The sequence below is a fragment of the Trachypithecus francoisi genome, unplaced genomic scaffold (genome assembly GCF_009764315.1).
Source record: "Trachypithecus francoisi isolate TF-2019V2 unplaced genomic scaffold, Tfra_2.0 Lachesis_group8, whole genome shotgun sequence".
Lineage (NCBI taxonomy): Eukaryota > Metazoa > Chordata > Mammalia > Primates > Cercopithecidae > Trachypithecus > Trachypithecus francoisi.
Window position 1 is genome coordinate 82754150 of NW_022681473.1, and position 19276 is coordinate 82773425.

Below are 19276 nucleotides of genomic sequence, written 5' to 3' on the forward strand. Positions count from 1 at the left end.
TTTTTTTTTCCTTTAATTCCTGTGCCTTAGTGATTACATTGTTCTTAACTTAAAATTGATTTTAGTTCACTTCTACAGCTATCATTCAGAGCCTAAGATATGCAGGTTCTGTGGTCAGTGTGATGGGGACAAGGATGAGAAAGATTTGGCTCATTGGGACCACAACCCTCACTTCTTAAAAAAGAAGAGAAGCCCTTCATCAGGATAAAATCACCAGCCATGATCTTTATTGTGATATTTTTACTCATCATGAAATGAGTAAACTGGATGGTAGCAAGCTAGATTCAGCTAAATAGTCATGGTGGATTGTAAAAATGGCCACAAATTCTTGCAACTCTTTCTTTCAAGAGCTGGAGGCTATTTCCATGCCCTCTTGGGTCTGGGCTGGCTTGGTGACTTGCTGTGACCAGTAGCTTATAGTAGAAGTGACACTGAACTTTCAGAAGCTCTGCCCCAAGAGACCTGGCTTCTCTTCTTATTGTGCCTATAATCCTGAGACATTGACCGATTTTCATGATGTGGTCACTCCCTGGTGGCAAGATAGACCCTCCAACTAAACTTTGGTTGGAAAGTCAAGACCATAATGCCACACACACACACCAAAAGTATATGTAAAGATTTATTACTTGCATATGAGCTTTCTGGGGAGAGTAGGGTGGGCTCCCAAGCTGGTCCACAAATGGCTTCTGAAAGTAGGAAATGGAGATGAGCTTGGGGCTATACGGTGGTTGGGGGTAGGACTAGGTGAGGGTTCCTGCGTTCAAGCTGGGGCCCACATGGTTTGAACTTCCTGCTAGCACCAAAGGAGGAAGTATCTGGGATTTCTTAATGTGCCCACATATGGAGCAGACAGGGATGGGATTGTGATGGGGCAGAAGGCTGTCAGCAGTCAGAATGAAAAATGGCATGAACCTTGTTATTACTCTTTTTTACTAGTGTCTTCCTAGTACATAGCATCTGAAATTATCATTTAAAAATATTTATTTTTTATTTGTCTAACCTCTCCATCCTCTACAGTAAACTCAGTAATGACTGAAACCAAGCATACATTGTTCTCTACCAAATCTCTGGCTTCTAGATTAGTGTTTGGTACATATAAAGTGCTCAGTAAATATGTATGAATGAATTTCTACAAGTGAACATTAGTTTTGCTGTATCCAGTCCTGATGCTTAGAGTCTCATTACAGAATGAATGCACTGTCAAGTCTAATGATCTTGAGTTTTTAATCCTAATAATCTTATATTTGAATGATGGGCTCTGCATCTCCTAACAGTTGATAGCTCTAAAGAAATAGGTAAGAAATGTTAGCCTTTGATTCTTCTCTATGTTTTGAGCTATATCCTTATATCAAGTCCAGTCACCAGAACACCACGTACCTGGATTAGGTTTCTTCAGCTTTCCATGGAAATATTTTTACAGTATTAGGTTCCTGATATTTATTGAAGCTGTACTACACAGCCATATACACCTATCTCTGAATATTTTATAGAAGTGCTGCTCAGCACATGGCTGTCTATTTTAGTCACTGTTTCCTAGGACAGACCCATGCAGCAGGCATCTCAGAGTTTGCAGCTGGGCCAGTTAGCATTTCCTCCTATATTAGATGAGGAGTTCAGCCAACTTATAGAAGGAAACTGTTGTGTTAAACTGTAGTAGCTTCCCTTACCCTAGATTTTCTAAAATTATTATCTACCATTTCTTGTCTTTTTATCTTTCTTTTGATTTTATATGTATAGTCGTCCTTCAATATCTGTGGAGGATTGGTTCCAGGAACCCCCTCAGATACCAAAAATCAATGTATGCTCAAGTCCCTTACATAAAATGATGTGTTTGCATACAAGCTATGAACATCCACCTGTATTCTTTAAGTCATCTGTAGATTACTGATAATACCTAATACAGTTTAAATACCATGTAAATAGTTGTTAATACTGTATTGCTTAGGAAACAAGGATAAGAAAAAACAGTCTGTACATACATGTTCCGTACAGATGCTTTTTTTTTCCAAATACTTTTTATCCAAGATTGATTGAATCCTAGACATAGAACCCATGGATACAGGAGAACCAACTGTGTGTGTGTGTGTGTGTGTGTGTGCATAAAATTTTCTGTAAGTCTCCACAAACTTTCTTTGTAAGTAGATATGGTATTAGTAATTAATAAATGGATGCTTACACACTGGAAAAGATTCAAGTAAGACTACATTCCATTGCCCTTCCCCTGTTTAAGGGAAACCTGGTGCTTGGGGAAAAGCAAGGAGTAATGCTGTCTGGTTGCTCCAGCAGAAGTGGCATGTTCTTTACCTTTATGTCTCCTATAGCACATTTAAAAGGATCAAGAAATGTTTGTCACGTTAAACTTCCTGGATTTATTTCTGTACCACAGGGGCAGGAGCTTGATTAATGTCATTTATGACAAGAACTCATAGGATATAGGGATCTAGAATTTGAAATACATCTACCTTCCAGAAATATCCTGGAGGATCTTTTTTAAGTAGAGTAAGAAGTTGATTTTCTTCTATATCTTCTCCTTAACATAGTGCCTAACCCTGAGGTTTTAAGCACTGCTGAGGAGTAATTACCAATTGATCTTCACGACCACTTTAATATCTTTGAATCTCTGGGATTGATTATCTTCTTTTACCTAAAGCTTAATATGCTAAACATGAAACAATAAGTCATTGCTAATACCATTGTTTTAGTCTATAATTTAAAATGCTTCAAAAATATAATTAGGTTAACCTTTTCTCAGGGAATAGATGGATACACATAAAGAGAGCTACATAGTTCATTTCTATAAAATGAATCTATTTTCCTGCCATTTTTGCCATACAGTTGGAGATGTGCTTTCACTGAAAAACATGTCTTAACATAGTGAACTGTGAAGCATTTGGTGAAGGACTTTTAATTTGACAGAATTCCACATTGGACGAAAGAGTGGTGAAAAGTGTTTTCTAACACTTTTAGAACTGTGCCATGTACCCTCAACTGTTTTCATTTATCTTTTTCTTCATCCTTATTTCCAGATTTCATGCTGTAGCTTCTGTAATTTAACTCTTCTTCATCCTTTCTAATAGCAATTTGAAGTGTAAGCCATCTAAATTTGCCTAATTGTTTTCATTTTTAAATGACATTATTAAACTATACCAGTGCTTCAAATTCAAAATATGCTAAATAAGATCCCTTAATGTAAATGATATTTGAACTCAGTGTTTTTATCCGTTTAGGATTTTTGTGTGATAGTCCAGGATTCCAAATGTTGTAACGTGCGTTTCTTTTGTTTTTCAAGTTTTATTTTAAGTTCGGGGGTACACGTGCAGGATGTTACACAGGTAAACATGTGCCATGGTGTTTTATCGCACAGATCATCCCGTCACCCAGGTATTAAGCCCAACAGCCATCAGATATTCTTCCTGATGTTCTCCCTCGCCCAACTCCTACAACTGGTGCCCAGTGTGTGTTGTCCCCCAGTACCATGTATCCAATAGCATATTTATTTAGTAATAATGCACGCTGCTTGTGTTGCAATATGACAAATCAGGATAATGCAAGAAATAGGTTATTATAAAATTAAATGAAAGGTTAAAGGACCTTATTAGCTATTAGTAATAGAAAAAATGAAGTAAAAAACTGTGTCCTTTGGGGATATTGAAAATATTCTAAAATTTGATTATGATGGTGAGTGCCCAACTGTGTAAATATACTAAAAACAATTTAATTGTACACATTAAACAGGTGAGCTTTATGGTATATAAATTGTAGCTCACTGAAGCTAATTTTTTAAAACAGCTCTGTACTGGTGAGGGAATGAAATAATGGAGTAATTTACATACACTTACATAAACAGCAATGATCCTAATAAATCCTCAGTTGAAACAAATAGCGATTGCAATATTAAAGGTGCAAACCTCAACTGCCTAAGGAATTTTTCTGAAAGTCAAATATTGTCTGTGGCTATGGGTGCATCTTATGAGACACAAATGTTGTATCCTTGATGCTCATGCCAATTGTATTAAGTCCATTTTAATGCTGCTGATAAAGACATACCTGAGACTGGGCAGTTTACAAAAGAAAGAGGTTTATTGGACTCACAGTTCCATGTGGCAGGGGAGACCTCACAATCATAGCAGAAGGTGAAAGGCATAGCTTATGTGGCAGCAGACAAGAGAAGTGAGCTTGTGCAGGGAAACACCTCTTTTTAAAACCATCAGATCCTGTGAAACTTATTCACTATCACAAGAACAGCACAGGAAAAACCCACCTCCATGATTTAAGCACCTCCCACTGGGTCCCTCCCACAACACGTGGGAATTCAATATGAGATTTGGGTGGGGATACAGCCAAACCATATCATTCTATCCCTGGCCCCTCCCAAATCTCACATTTCAAAACCAATCATGCCTTCTCAACAGTCCCCCAAAGTCTTAACTCATTTCAGCATTAACTCAAAAGTCCAAAGTCGAAGGTCTCATCTGAAATAGAGCAAGTCTCTTCCACCTATGAGCCTGTAAAATCAAAAACAAGTTAGTTACTTTCTAGATATAATGGTGGTATAGGCATTTGGGTAAATACAGCCATTCCAAGTAGTAGAAACTGGCCAAAACAAAGGGGCTACAGGCCCCATGCAAGTCCAAAATCCAGCGGGGCAGTCAAATCTTAAAGCTCCAAAATGATCTCCTTTGATTCCATGTCTCACATCCAGGTCACAGTGATACAAGGGATGAGCTCCCATGGCCCTGGACAGCTCTGCCTCTGTGGCTTTGTACAGCCTCCCTCCAAGCTCTTTTATTGGCTGGCATTGAGTGTCTGCAGCTTTTCCAGGCATACAGTGCAAGCTGTCAGTGGATCTACCATTCTGGGGCCCAGAGAACAGTGGCCCTCTTCTCACAGCTCCACTAGGTGGTACCCCAGTAGGGACTCTGTGTGGGGACTCTGACCCCACATTTCCCTTTCACACTGCCCTAGCAGAGGCTCTCCATGAGAGCCCCACCCCTGCAGCAAACTTCTGCCTGGACACCCAGCCATTTCTATATATCTTCTAAAATCTAAGTGGATGTTCCTAAACCTCAATTATTCACTTCTGTGTACTCGCAGGCTCAATACCACATGGAAGCTGCTAAGGCTTGGGGCTTGCACCCTCTGAAGCCATGGTCTGAGCTTTCAGCCCCTTTCAGCCATGGCTGAGGTGGCTGAGATGCAAGATACCTAGTCCCTAGGCTGCACACAGCATGGGGACCCTGGGCCTGGCCTATGAAACCATCTTTTCCTCCTAGGTCTCTAGGCCTGTGATGGGAGGGACTGCCTTGAAGACCTCTGACATGCCCTGGAGACATTTTCCTCATTATCTTGGGGATTAACATTCAGCTCCTTATTGCTTATGCAAATTTCTGCAGATGGCTTGAATTTCTCCTCAGAAAATAGGATTTTCTTTTCTGTTGCATTGTCAGGCTGCAAATTTTCCAAACTTTTATTCTGTTTCCCTTATAAAACTGAATGCCTTTAACAGCACCCAAGTCACCTCTTGAATGCTTTGCTGCTTAGTAATTTTGTCCACCAGATACCCTAAATCATCTCTCTCAAGTTCAAAGTTCCACATATCTTTAGGGCACGGGGCAAAATTCCACCAGACTCTTTGCTAAAACATAACAAGAGTCACCTTTGCTCCAGTTCCCAACAAGTTCCTCATCTCCATCTTAGACCACTTCAGCCTGGATTTCATTGTCCATATCATTATCAACATTTTGGTCAAAGCCATTTAACAAGTCTCTAGGAAGTCCATATTTTCCTGTCTTCTTCTGAGACCTCCAAACGGTTCCAACCTCTGCCTGTTAGCCAGTTCCAAAGTCACTTCCACATTTTCAGGTATCTTTTCAGCAGGGCTCCAATTTACTCTTGGTACCAATTTACTGTATTAGTCTGTTTTCACACTGTTGATAAAAACATACTCAAGACTGGGTGATTTACAAAAGAAGGAGATTTATTGGACTTACAGTTTCACATGACTGGGGAGGCCTAACTATCATGGCAGAAGGTGAAGGGCACATCTTATGTGGCGGCAGACAAGAGGAGGGAGCTTGTGCCAGGAAACTCCCCTTTTTAAAACCATCAAATCCCATGAGACTTACTATCATGAGAACAGCATGGGAAAGACCAGCCCCCATGATTCAAGTACCTCCCACCAGGTACCTCCCACAACACGTGGGAGTTCAAGATGAGATTTGGGTGGGGATGCAGCCAAACCACATTACCAATCATCAGGTATTTATTGAGTTCCATTGTGATAGAGGCTGCTCTTGGAGATTCAAAGGTATAAAATACAAAACCAACTGTATTACTTACTATTGCTGTTTAACAAAACATGGTGGGTTAAAACAACACCATTTTATTTAGCTCACAATGTTGTGGGTGGGTTGTTGGTGGGTTTTGTTATTCTTGTCTGAGCTGGCTCAGCTGATCTCTGCTGGGATTTTTCAAGAAACTGTGGTGAACTGGTGAGAGGGCCAACTGACGATCTAGGATAGACCCACTCACATGTCTGGCAGTTGGCAGGCTATGGCACTTGGTTCTCCTCATGTGGCCCCTCATCCTTTAGGTTGGCCACATAGTAGTTTTAGGTTTCCAAGTGCAGCAAGAGCAGAAACTACAAAACCTCTTGAGGCTCAGGATCTGGACTTGCACCATGTCACTTAGACTGTATTTTACTGGTCAAAGCAAGTTACTAAGCCATCCCAGATTCAGAGGATAGGGAAATAGAATTCACCTGTTGATAGGAGGAGCTACAAGATTTGATGGACATTTGTAGAGTCAGTTTCATAGTCAATCAATTACTAAAATAATGCTGCTTTCTAGACCTCAAAGTCATTTCAACACTACAACAATCTAGCTAAATCTGGTTTTGTGCTATGCAGTTTATCCCTTCCATTAAGCAAACTAAGTCTCATGATGAAGATGGTTTGGGTATGTTAAATACACAGTCACAAGTATTCATGTGTATTAAATGTTGAATTAATTACCCCCACTAGAAATGGGCAGGGATAACAGCAGCTCTTGCTAAAACTGCTTAAATTTTGCTTCAAACTTTTGCCATAGATTTACCTAGCATAAAGATTGTTTTGATTTCCTAAAGTATACACCATTAAATGGGTCCAAAGCCAGAGGAGCAGGAGACCACAAGATGGGAATAAAATTATAGTGGCGTGGTTAATTCACGTTGAGTAATTAAGAAGCAACTATATTATAATATCTATTTTAATTCTGGCCATTTGCCAGCTATCGCTTCTCTCACAGCAATAGGAGTTCAGGAGCAAACCAAAACTTTCACCTGAATACAATGAGAAACACACAAGAATGAAAAAAAAAAAATCCTAAATCCAATTTGACTAATGTTAGAAAAGAAATTTATAAAATTCACCATATCTGTTAAGCTACCCATCAAAAGGAAAGTCGGGAGCAGGTAGTGAGAAATCACCCAATATAATCTCACAACCTTGTTAAAACTGTGAGATCATTATCCCATTGCCAGTTGTTCCTAAGAAATGGGCCCCTTCTTAAATATGGGGGACTGAATGCTGAAGGCCAGCCAGGAAAAACACTCCCAGCTCCACTGACATCTGACATGAATCACATCAGAACCTAAGACCTTTGCCCACAGACATTAAAAATTGTGACAGTTCAACGGTGAAAATCTTCTTCAGGTTCAAGCTTGGGTCTCAGACAGAAAAATCCATCTCCCAACTACCTCATCAAAGTGTAGCGTTCAGCTTGACTTTTCCTATCCCTAGGCATCCACTTTCTATAAACATAGCTCCCAGCATGATGGTGTCAATTAAATACCCACTTTCAATTACCTAAGAAGAAAAAAAAGAAAAAGGATCTTGTTACATAGGAAGGTTTTTTTTTTTTTTTAACCGATTCTATGGATGTAGAAGTCTAGCATCTTAAAAGACACCTTAAAAGAGCATTTGCTCTCTATAAGCTGTTGCCTCAGATGCAGTTGAGATTTATAAAAGTCCTAGGCAAGCTTCTTAGAAGCATACTAACCTCGGCTGATAAAGAGCGGTTCTATTTTCCTTTGAATTAGACATCCCTTTCTCTGCTATAATCCCCTTTATATAGAGACTCCTTTTCTATTGAGCCAAGAGTGGAATAATTGCAAAAGCCTTGTCAGGGTGCCATACTGGAGAGACTTTTCATGTCTCCATTATCCCTCTACAAGTAGACAGTTTATTTTTTTTTTAACTTTTTAAAATTTATCATTTAAAAGCTTGTTTAATCAATTATTCAAATAATGCTGCTTTCTAAGTCACTTCATCAAATTTACTAAGGAAAAAATAATTATTTAAGGTGATGGATATCCCAATTACACTGATTTGGTCTTTACAAATAATATAGGTATATTAAATTAGGACATGTCCCTTGAAAACATGTGCATCTATTATATACCAACAAAAATATAAAATTAAAAAACTTTACTAAAAGATCAACTATAAGATGGAATTGTTTTAATAGCTATGACAACTTCTAGAAAGTTCTACTGCAGAGTTTTCCTTTTCTATATTTATAGAAGCATTTCAAGGAATAGTCAACTTCTTAAAAACTATGGGTAGAAGTGGTTTGTTTTATTATATGTTTAATATTCAGAAAAGCATATTTATAGTCAACAGTTGCAATTTCAGGTATCCCATACATTCATCATAAATATGAATTTGCTGAGAAAAGACACAGAACAACCATATCAATGGGAAATGGTGAAATTGTGGTTACTAAGTTTTAGAAATACAAATTTTAAGCTGATATGCTCTTTGAATGGTTAGGAAACAAATGATAAAATGCCTACAATTCAAAATAGTTTAAATGACATTCAGAGGATAGAAAGATACTCAAATGCTCAAAACAACCCCTTCACACATGACGTGATAAAATTTAACATGTTGCCAGAAGCACCAAATTATGGCTAAGTCACTCTGGTTGAAAGTTAAAGAATGGTTAAACTCAAAAATAATAAAAAATGACCTTTAAAACAGCTAAAGAAATCTGAAATGGCCAAAATCATCCTATGCCAAATGATAAGCTAATTTGTTATTATCTAGTATCTGGAACATGTATTAAGTGGGATTTGTCAGCTCAGTAGCAGTGGGCCGACAGATTCAACAGGAAGAGCAAAAACTGTCCAAAGCAATGGAAAGGAAATAAGGATGGGATTACTCAAGAGAACAGGACACTATCACATTTACCTTAGTGTTAAATCTATTCAAGAGAAGTCTAAATCTCCCTAGGATTCTTAAATCTCAATAAAATGAACATATACTAAAATACGGCTCTTATGACAAAATGAAAAAATTGCCATCTAAAGCTTCCCTAAAATATTCAAAAGCTTTTAAAACCACTCAATCTACTGTGAATTTCAATTAACTTCATAAACAACTACAAGAAAACAATGTTTTGGTAAATTTAGCACATTGATTTTTGGCAAATTAGCTTCTGGCAAACTGGTTGTTTTATATATTGTTTATTTCAGCATATTGATTTTTAGCAATTTGGCCTCTTTCTGATACCTGGTGCCCTCAGAGAACAAACTGGATAATCAAAGACTTATTTTCAGAAATATATCAAGTGCCAAGGGTCACTGGTTAGGAGACTGAATATACATGGTGTTTGAGACAGACATTGCCACCAACTCATAGGAGATACAGCCTGTCAGGGAAGACAGACATTAAGTAAAAGTGACATAAATAATTATGTAGTCAGAACTGTAATAAATGCTTAAAAAAAAACATGGTATGAAATGAGAGTGTCTGAGAGGAAGACCTGGTAGATAACCTTTTATTTTTAATTAATTTGTAAGTAAAAATTATATAAAATAGAAAATGCAGTCTGGCCTGGTGAAACAGACAGGAGGACCAGTGCTGAGCATCATCATCAGTCAGGTGTCGGTGGCGTGGTAGGGCTGCAGAACTGACATAGACCATGGGCAGCACACAGTGCCTAAGGAGCAGTGGCTGGCATCCTTTAATGTCTCCAGTGTTCATCTTGTGCAGGGTTCTTTATGTTTTCCTCACGTGCCTTAGAGTGATCTTTGTCTTTAAAGTGACAGGATGCACTTTCCATGTGCTTCTCTCTCACAGCTTACCTGCAGGCTCCAGTCTTCTCTCAACCTGCAGCTTGTGACCCCTGTTGCCGTTTGCCATGCTGCCACTGAGGCTGGCCTCCCCAGCTCCTTTTCCTTGGCTGCTTTTTATTTTTATGCTTATACTTCTCCTTTGCTGTTCTTCTCAGCGTTCTCCAGCCTTTGAGACAGCATGCTGGACAGTGGCAGCACTCCCGTGCCTCCGCACGGGTGTACTGAACAACTGGGTCTCTGACACCTCCCAGGGAGTGGTTTTACATTGCTGTGGTGGTCTAAAGCTTCTCATCCCAGATACCATCTTCATTAGAAATCTAAGGATCCTCGGAGGCTCTTTTTGAAATCATCAAATCATCAATGTTTGACCTTAACTGATACTAGAAAACAAGTTGTCCGTATTATTAAGAGGAGTTCTAAATAGTTAGAATTTGTTTTCTGGTTTTTTGTTTGTTTGTTTGTTTGTTTTGTTTTGTTTTTAAATCTACTCCTTGTGGAGCAGGGCTACCCCACAGGCAGTGTGCCTTTGTTTAAAAAAGATAAATGAAAGACGAGAGGAAATTATGTGTGCCCTGTGATTAAGATGTATCTAAATAATATGTAAATAGCTATGTTAAAAAAGCAGTCAGTAGCACTAGGAGACAAAAATGTTTTTGCTTGCGTTGTTTACAAAGAAGTTTAGATTTCAGCAGAACTGGGCTGCTGGAATAAAAGACACAGTCCAGGTTTTGGTGTTTTCTTGTTTTTTAAAAAATTGGCATATTTGTTTTCTGGGGCTGCTATAAAACAAATTACCACAAGCTTGTTGGCTTAAAACAAGAATTGCCTGTAATCCCAGCACTTTGGGAGGCCGAGACGGGCGGATCACGAGGTCAGGAGATTGAGACCATCCTGGCTAACACGGTGAAACCCCGTCTCTACTAAAAAAATACAAAAAACTAGCCGGGCGAGGTGGCGGGCGCCTGTAGTCCCAGCTACTCGGGAGGCTGAGGCAGGAGAATGGCGTAAACCCGGGAGGCGGAGCTTGCAGTGAGCTGAGATCCGGCCACTGCACTCCAGCCCAGGGGACAGAGCGAGACTCCATCTCAAAAAAAAAAAAAAACAAGAATTTATTCTCTCACAGTTTTAGAGGCTGGAAGTTCAACATCAATTTCAGGAAGATCAACATCAATTTCACTCAGCTGAAATGAAGGTGTCAGCAGGGCCAAGCACCCTCTGGAGGTTCTGGGGAAGAATCCTTGGTTCTTGGAGCTTCAAGTGGCTGGCAGCATCCTGACTTGTGGCCACATCCCTCTAATCTCTGTTTCTTCCTCCTCCAAGTGTAACCTCATCTCCCTGTGTCTCCTTTACAAGGACATTAGTGATGTCATCTATGGCCCACCAGGTTAATCCAGGATGATCTCCTCATCTCAAGATCCTTAACTTAATCGTATTTGCAAAGACCCCTTTTTCAAATTAGGTGAGATTTACAGGTTCCAGCGATTAGGATTTGATACCTTTGGGGTCATCATTCAGCTCACTACACAGGGGTTACATTGTTTCTGTTGAGAATCACAATTCACAGAAAGGGACCCAAAGCTTTGCTTATCCTGAAGATAGGGTGATTTGCTCTATTTGTTTGTTTCCAGGTATAAAGTTCTTTTTTCCCGACTCTGCTACTGGTGCACTTGATCATCCTGGTAGAGGACAAGGTGCCAGTGCTGCTTTCTCAGTTGTGTGCTTGCAAACAAACTGGCTGACAAACACAGAGCACTCGATAAATGTCATTGTTATTATTACTGTGGCTCCATACAGGAAAACAGACTGAATTTTTATTATTATTTTTTCACATCAGATGGGTAATAAGATTTGAGGGAGACACACCTCTCATGTGTGTGAAAATCCAGTCATCACACTTATAACTACAAATGGACCAGAGTGAATTTTTTTTATTTTTTTATATTTTTTAGACAGAGTCTCACTCTGTCACCCAGGCTGGAGTGCAGTGGCGTGATCTTGGCTCACTGCAAGCTCCACTTCCTGAGTTCACGCCATTCTTCTGCCTCAGCCTCCCGAGTAGCTGGGACTACAGGCGCCCACCACCACGCTCTGCTAATTTTTTGTATTTATTAGAGATGGGGGTTCACCATGTTAGCCAGGATGGTCTCAATCTCCTGACCTCGTGATCCGCCGGCCTCGGCCTCCCAAAGTGCTGGGATTATAGGCGTGAGCCACTGCACCTGGCCCCCAGACTGAAATTTTAAAAAAGGAAACCCTAACATGAAAATGGTAGTTAGTGAATGGAAGGATCAGGTGGTCATACTACTTTAAAAAATTAAGTCAAAATTTAATTTAAAAAAAATTTTTAAACATCCGTTTAATCTGAATACTCTTGAGACTACAAGACTACTCTAGAATTCTTAGTAAATTCCATGCTCAGAATCTATGAGAGTCTAATGGTTATCTCTGAGTAGTGGGATCATGAGTGATTTTTAAAAATATTTTATTTTCCTGTTTCCATGATTTTCCTATATAAAACATATATAACATATATAAAAATTGATTGAAGTTAATATATTTGGGCCAGGTAGATAATGTCTGTAATCCCAGCATTTTGGGAGGCTGAGGTGGGAGAATCACTTGAGGCCTGGAGACCAGCCTTGGCAACCTACTGAGACCCCATCTCTACAAAAACCTTTAAAAATTAGCCAGTCGTGGTGGCTCATGCCTTAGTCCTAGCTACTCAGAAGGCTGATGGCGGAGGATTGCTTGAGCCCAGGAGTTCGAGCCTGCCGTGAGCCATGTCACACCACTGTACTTCAGTCTGAGAGACAGAGTGAGATCCTGTCTCAAAAAGAAAAATTAATATATCAAAATTTTGATATATAAACTCTGAGCTTTAGAGTTTGCAGTTATTTTTATGTACATTATCACATTTACAGCTCCATGAGGTTGACGTTATTTTTCTGTTTGGAAGGTGAGGACATGAGCTTTAGAGGGATCCAATCCAAGGCTAATGTAGCAAGGAAAGGAACAGGACTGTAGTCCTTTTTATCTTAACTCCAAGTCTAGTGGTTTATACAGAATTTAAGTTACTGTGAAGTTGATGATACTCCTTATAAAATGTATGTTTGCCTGCTTTGGAATTTGTGCTAGAAGAAAATTTTGTTCATCCAACCCCAGTCTCCAGGTGGGATTCCTAGAAGTTTTCAAACCTGTTTATTAATGTATTTTTTAACATGTGTCAAAATTCTGCTTAGTTCCACAATCATTATTTCTAGGAATTTCTGAAAAATGCCCATTTATGTCTTAAGAATAGTCCATTCAAATCAAAAAAGACTATTTTTAATCATGTAGTTCTTAAAAATATTTTTTTCATCTTCCTGCCTTTATCATAGGTCTTCTTATGCCTAAGAACTAAAGCAATTTCTTTAAAATGAGCAGAACAGGTTCTTTCCATGATAGTTGATCCTTCTTTATGAAATTGGGTGCTAAGTCAGATTTGGTTTTGAGTTGTCTTCCCTATCACCCACCCCCTCACCCACCCACACAACTTGCATTTATTGAAGCAAAATATTTCACGGTATTTGTGGTGCCATTAGAATGTCCTTCAGTCCAACACTCTATCCTCCTCCTAAAACTCAACGTTTTGCTGTTGAATATGTAAATGTATGTAAGGAAGTTCATTGATGTTCTGCTTTCCAGTTACTCGCAAACCTGTAAATATTTCTGAAGCCTTGAATAGATCATTTGTTCATTATTGGTGTCAGTTTTACCCCCAGGGAACATTTGGAAATGCCTGGAGACAGTTTTTGGTTGTCACACTAGCAAAAAGCAGGCACCTAGTGGGTAGAGAAAAGGATGCTGCCAGCCATCCTACAGAACAGCCCCCACAACAAAATTATATGACCCCAAATGTTCAATACTGCCCTCGTTGATAAATACGAGCCTAGATCTACAGCACCCATCTTTCAATTCCATCTTATAGATGTTCAGCTCTCACTGAAGACCACAGAGATACAGACTTTAGGAAACACGCACTTAAACAAGGAGTGGCAGTATCTTTCAGCTGATCCGGGTTCCACCCTTACTTTTTCTTGGTGACCTATGCATAGCAAATGGCTTTCATATCATTTCAAGTCTAGGATAATGATAGTGTCTTACTCTCTGGTGGCTGATTCCTGTGAGGCCTTAGGTTCATTCTCTTGGGGGAAAAAAAAAAAAAACCTTAGGGCAGTCAGAAGACCCCCCAAGGGCACAGTTGATTGTGCCTTCATCTGTATCCTCTCTTTATATTTGTAATACAACAGTTTGTTTGTTGTTGTTGTTGTTGTTGTTGTTTTTGAATAATTTAAGGGAGATGCTTTGGTCTCCTCAATAAATTATATTGTGCCATAATTCCAGTACCTAGCATAATGGCAACACATAAAAATTGCTTAATAAATGTTTGTTGAATGAATGATTTTAATTGTTCAGAGTTTCATATTCAGTTATAGATCATAAATTCCAATTGCCTGTAGTTTCCTGTCACCTTCCTCAGATTTACTCTATCTTCTAACTTCTGTTTTAGTTTTTGTACTGGTTTTATTTTTGCCATCAGGGGATATATTTTTGTATTCATTTAATTTACTAATTTACTCATATCAATTTACTAATTGTTTGTTATTCTAGATACTGGTAGCATTGTCAGAAAGGTTTAAGGAGTGAGGAAGCAAACATGAGTAAAGACAATGTATAATTTAATTATAATACAGAGAGTGACTGAATGCTATTAGAATCTATTTACAGAAAGATCAAAATAAAATTTGAGACATAGAGGAGAAGCTTCTAGAAGCAAAATAGCAATCAGTGCCCCTGGAAGTAGGATGAGGTTTGAACAGGCATTTTTTTCATCCATTACTCACTCACTCACCTACTCATTAATCCTGTAAGCATATTTTGAATGCCTGCTCTGTGGCTAGGGACACAAAGATGAATAAGATATTGCTTATACCGTCAACGCATTTATGGTTTAATAACTGAAAAAATTGACAATAAACCTCTTTGCAGCAAGCCATCATCACAACAGTAGAGAATAAGAGAAAACATTGCTTTTGGATCAGATGGGTTTGCATGAGAATCCTGGTTTCTCCATTGCTTCTGAGCTGTACAACCCTTGGGCAAATTTCAAGTATGTCTCAATGTCCATATTTGTTACATGGGAATAGCAATATCTGCCTCACAGAGATTTTACTAAAATTACATGAAATAACATGTTAATTATTCAACAAACATTTATAGAGAACCCATTACTTTCCAGATACTAGATTAAGCACTAGAGGTTAAGCACTGGGGATACAAACACAAATGACCCTCCACCCCTGTCTTCCAAGGGACAGTTTGATAAGTGCTTTGGGAGAGATCACAGAGCAGGTGTGCTTGATTTGGATGGTGGAAAAGTCATGAAGAACCACTTCCCTGTGGGGTAACCACTGAGTTTGATGTTAAAAAACATTGGAAGTTAGACCCAGGAAAAAACTTCACAGCACAGGGTGTTCCAGACGTAAGAACAGCAGGCTTGCTGAGGGGTAAGTAGCTGACTAGAGCCAAGAGAGGAGGGAAGATGTGGAGTAGAGGAGACAGGGACAGTGGGACACAAGAGTAGCAAAGACTGAGGCACAAGGCTGGATGTCAGCAGGCTATGTGTGCCTTGTTAGAGAGTGTAAATCCAACTGGAAGCCACTGGAAGAAACAAGCTCAGTAACCACCTAACACATGAGTAAAACAAGTCTACATTCTGGAAGGTTTGGGGGAAGACTCAAGTGCTGGGCACGTTCTGGTGTTACTAGCTGAAGACTTGTACATGAAAGTTTAGGAAATTAATTTGAATAGGTAATATGAGGCAAGGCTGTGATAGAATTTGGTAGTCTTGGTGGTCGTTTATCTACAAAATGATACATTGTTTTAGCACCATGTGTACAATGTCCTAGATGAGGAAAAGACTTGAGGCTTGAATACCAGATATGAGATTGTGACTTAGTTATCAAATTGTGGGTCCAGGTCTAGGGGAGAGCAATTGAAATGTACGTAAAGAGATGGACAGCAGTCTTCTGAGAAGAACCATCAGTATGAGACAGAGAGGGTAGAGCCCACAGCTCTATAAGCTTAAGTAAATGAAAACATGGTGGTCCCTGGGTTGAAAGGCCAATGTGACTTGAGAGAGAAGATATGAGTTGAGTTTGGCACGTTATGTTTTAGATGCAAGAGAGGCAAAAATGTGAAACTTCCTATTGAGACCTTAGATATATGGGATGAAATCTTGTGCAGGAAACTGAAGCTGTAGGTACAGATTTGGGAATCCTCACAATAGAGATGATTGTTTGGGGGTATATAAATGCTTCTTGATATTCTTTATGTCCATTTTTGAAGGTTTTCTAATGTTAATTAGGAGCTTTAGTCTGATATTCAATTAACAGAGCAGTGCTTTTAAGTATACTTTCCTTTGCTGCAAAGCATCTGTTTAATATATGCTACTACCTAATATGCCAGGAAGTTCTGGGTCCCCAATAACTCTCTTGTGATAAATCGGCACCTTTGGAAGTTACATGAGGTTTTCCAGCCTCCGAAGCACTCTGAGTATCTGATGTTTTAATACAGAGGAGTACATTACTGGTTTAATTATGGTAAGAATTCTTAATAACCAGATCCTGAGTATGGGAGTCTACCTGCTTCTTCTGGAAGAAGGATTATCTCTGGAAGGGAGAGAGAAGCAAGCTGTGGTTCAGTTTGTGTCACCTGTGTCAGTGGGATGCCACATGTTTGAGTTAGTAATGTGTATCCAGCACTGGCTTAGATACTAAGAATACAGCAAGTTCTTTTTGTTGCAAGTCCAGCAAACAAGCACAAGATGTGTGGAGAAGGGATTACATAGATGTCTGTTCCAAAGGTTGGTAAGCACTAGAAGAAGCAGAGGCTGACCTTGTTCAGGGCAGTAGGATTTTTGAAAATCACAATATAATGGCATTTTAACTGAACCCTAAAGTCTAAGTAACATTTACTCTGGAAGTTAAATGAAATAATGTTGCTTGGTTATCATAATAATAATGCACTAGAAAATAAAGTCAATTATTTTTTTTAAAAAAGCAATGCTCTTATTTGCTTGGAACACTATAAGTACTCAAAAATGAAGAAAAAGAAAAGTAGACATTTGCCAGGTAGTCAGGGAGAAACAGGAACAATGTATATATATCAGAGAGAAGGAACAAGGTATGTGTGTAACAAAACTACAGAGACAGAAAGAGTAGGCACAGCGTGCATGTTTGCTGGGAGATCATACTGAAAATATTGACAAACAAATTATCATATGTGCTTTAAAAAATGATCCCTGAGCCTACAAAAAGGAGCATGGCTTATGGATAGAGGAAGAGCAGATAAAAGGAGACCGGTCAGGAGGCTATAGCTCAGATCTAGGTAAGAATGAATGGGGATCTGAACTAAGGTAGGAGATGGAGAAGAGATGATAGATTTTTAGATAGATCTAGGTGGTAGAATTAACAGAATTTGGTGGCTAATTAAATGTGATAATAAACAGGCAAGGAGGATTCTAGAACACCTCCCTGCAGGAACTCCCAGTGGAGTTTGAGCATGTCTTGTCTGACTAAGGGCATGCATATCTGAAACCACCTTGTGCTGAATGACAAGCCTGATTTTTCCAGCACCAATGCTCTTCTTGATTGTTTGCTTGACACTTTGGGAAGTAGCATTAACACTCTCAGGTCACTAGGGGGCTAATCATAGCCATTTTCATGATTGCAATACTGAATTGGAGTTTTCAGAGGATAATCATGGCAGTTCACATAAGGGTCTTTCCTGGAAGAGGCTCTCACTGTCTTCGGACAATGTCATTTGCATTAAGACCATTCCATGAGGCTAGTGTCATAAAAATCATTACTTATACAGCTTTTGCTCTCAAATCTTTAGTCATTCCAGATGTCTACTGAATACTAAATTCTTTGTTCATCCCAGCTGTAAATGTGTTAAGCTGATGTACACAAACTATTCACAAATGAATGACTAGAAAGATGGATGGATGAGCATAGATAGATAGATAGATAGATAGATAGAAATTAATGACAGCAGTTAGTGCTCTATTTCCATGAGCATGTTAACAATTTTAAAGAAAAATTTATTTACATTGATTTAGTAAAACCATAAACCTGCATTTAAAACCTATATTGGCTATACGTAAAGCACTGTGTTGGACTATTACATACTAGATTCAAAGCCCTTAGAAGACAGAGGTGGAGGGTCATTTATGTTTGTACCTATAGTGCTTAACCTAGTATCTGGAAAGTAATGGGTTCTCTATAGATGTTTGTGGAATAATTAACATGTTATTTCATTTAATTCTAGTAAAATCTCTGTGACGTAGATATTACTATTCCCAAGTAGCAAATATGGATATTGAGACATAATTTATATTTGCCCAAGGTTGTACAGCTCAGAAGCAATGGAAAAACCAGCATTCTTATGGCAAACCTGTCTGATCCAGAAGCAATATTTTTCTCTTACTCTCCACTCTTGTGAAGATGGCTCTTTGAAGGCATTGTCTGATCCTTCTTGAGCTTCTGCACAGTTCCTAGTTGAGAGCTGAGTTACTCTTTCAGATCATAGAGAAGTCACATTATTGGCAACCAAACTGTTGTGCTGACCCAGACATTTTATATCTGGAGCTGCCATTTGAGAGTCACCAGCAGAGGGTTCAAGTTCAGGTAAACCACAGCCTACCAGCTTTGGGAAATGATGAGGATGATGACATTCCTGACCCCAGCCTTCTAAGATGCTCACCAAGCCCAAATGTGCACCTGTGCAGAGCAAGCCATAATTCCTTACCTCAGACCACTAACCATGTTCAGATAACCATGAAAATGATTTCCATTGATTCAGTAGAACCTAATTATACTGCGAAAGAATGAAGTTGAGTAGAAGAATGACACTTGGGGACAGAATTGTTAAGTAATGAAAAGTAAGTAATGGCAATTGACCCTTGAGGTGTCTGATCGGATCCACACAAGCCTGCTAGGAAAATAAATTAGTTGTAAGGGACCTATACCTTCTCTGTGAACCCCAGGCCATTAGCATTGTCCTTTCAATTTCTCCAGGAAGTTCTCAGGCTTCATTTAGCTACTGATACTGTAG

The 19276-nt window shown here is 39.0% G+C and overlaps 1 protein-coding gene and 1 pseudogene across 2 annotated transcripts in view; one reads left to right on the forward strand and one right to left on the reverse strand.

The window, feature by feature from the left end:
• The window catches only part of FAT3 (FAT atypical cadherin 3), a 717192-nt gene that overhangs the window by 537721 nt on the left and 160195 nt on the right, over nt 1–19276 (forward strand). The window lies entirely within an intron of this gene.
• LOC117081909 lies at nt 11949–12033 on the reverse strand (annotated as a pseudogene).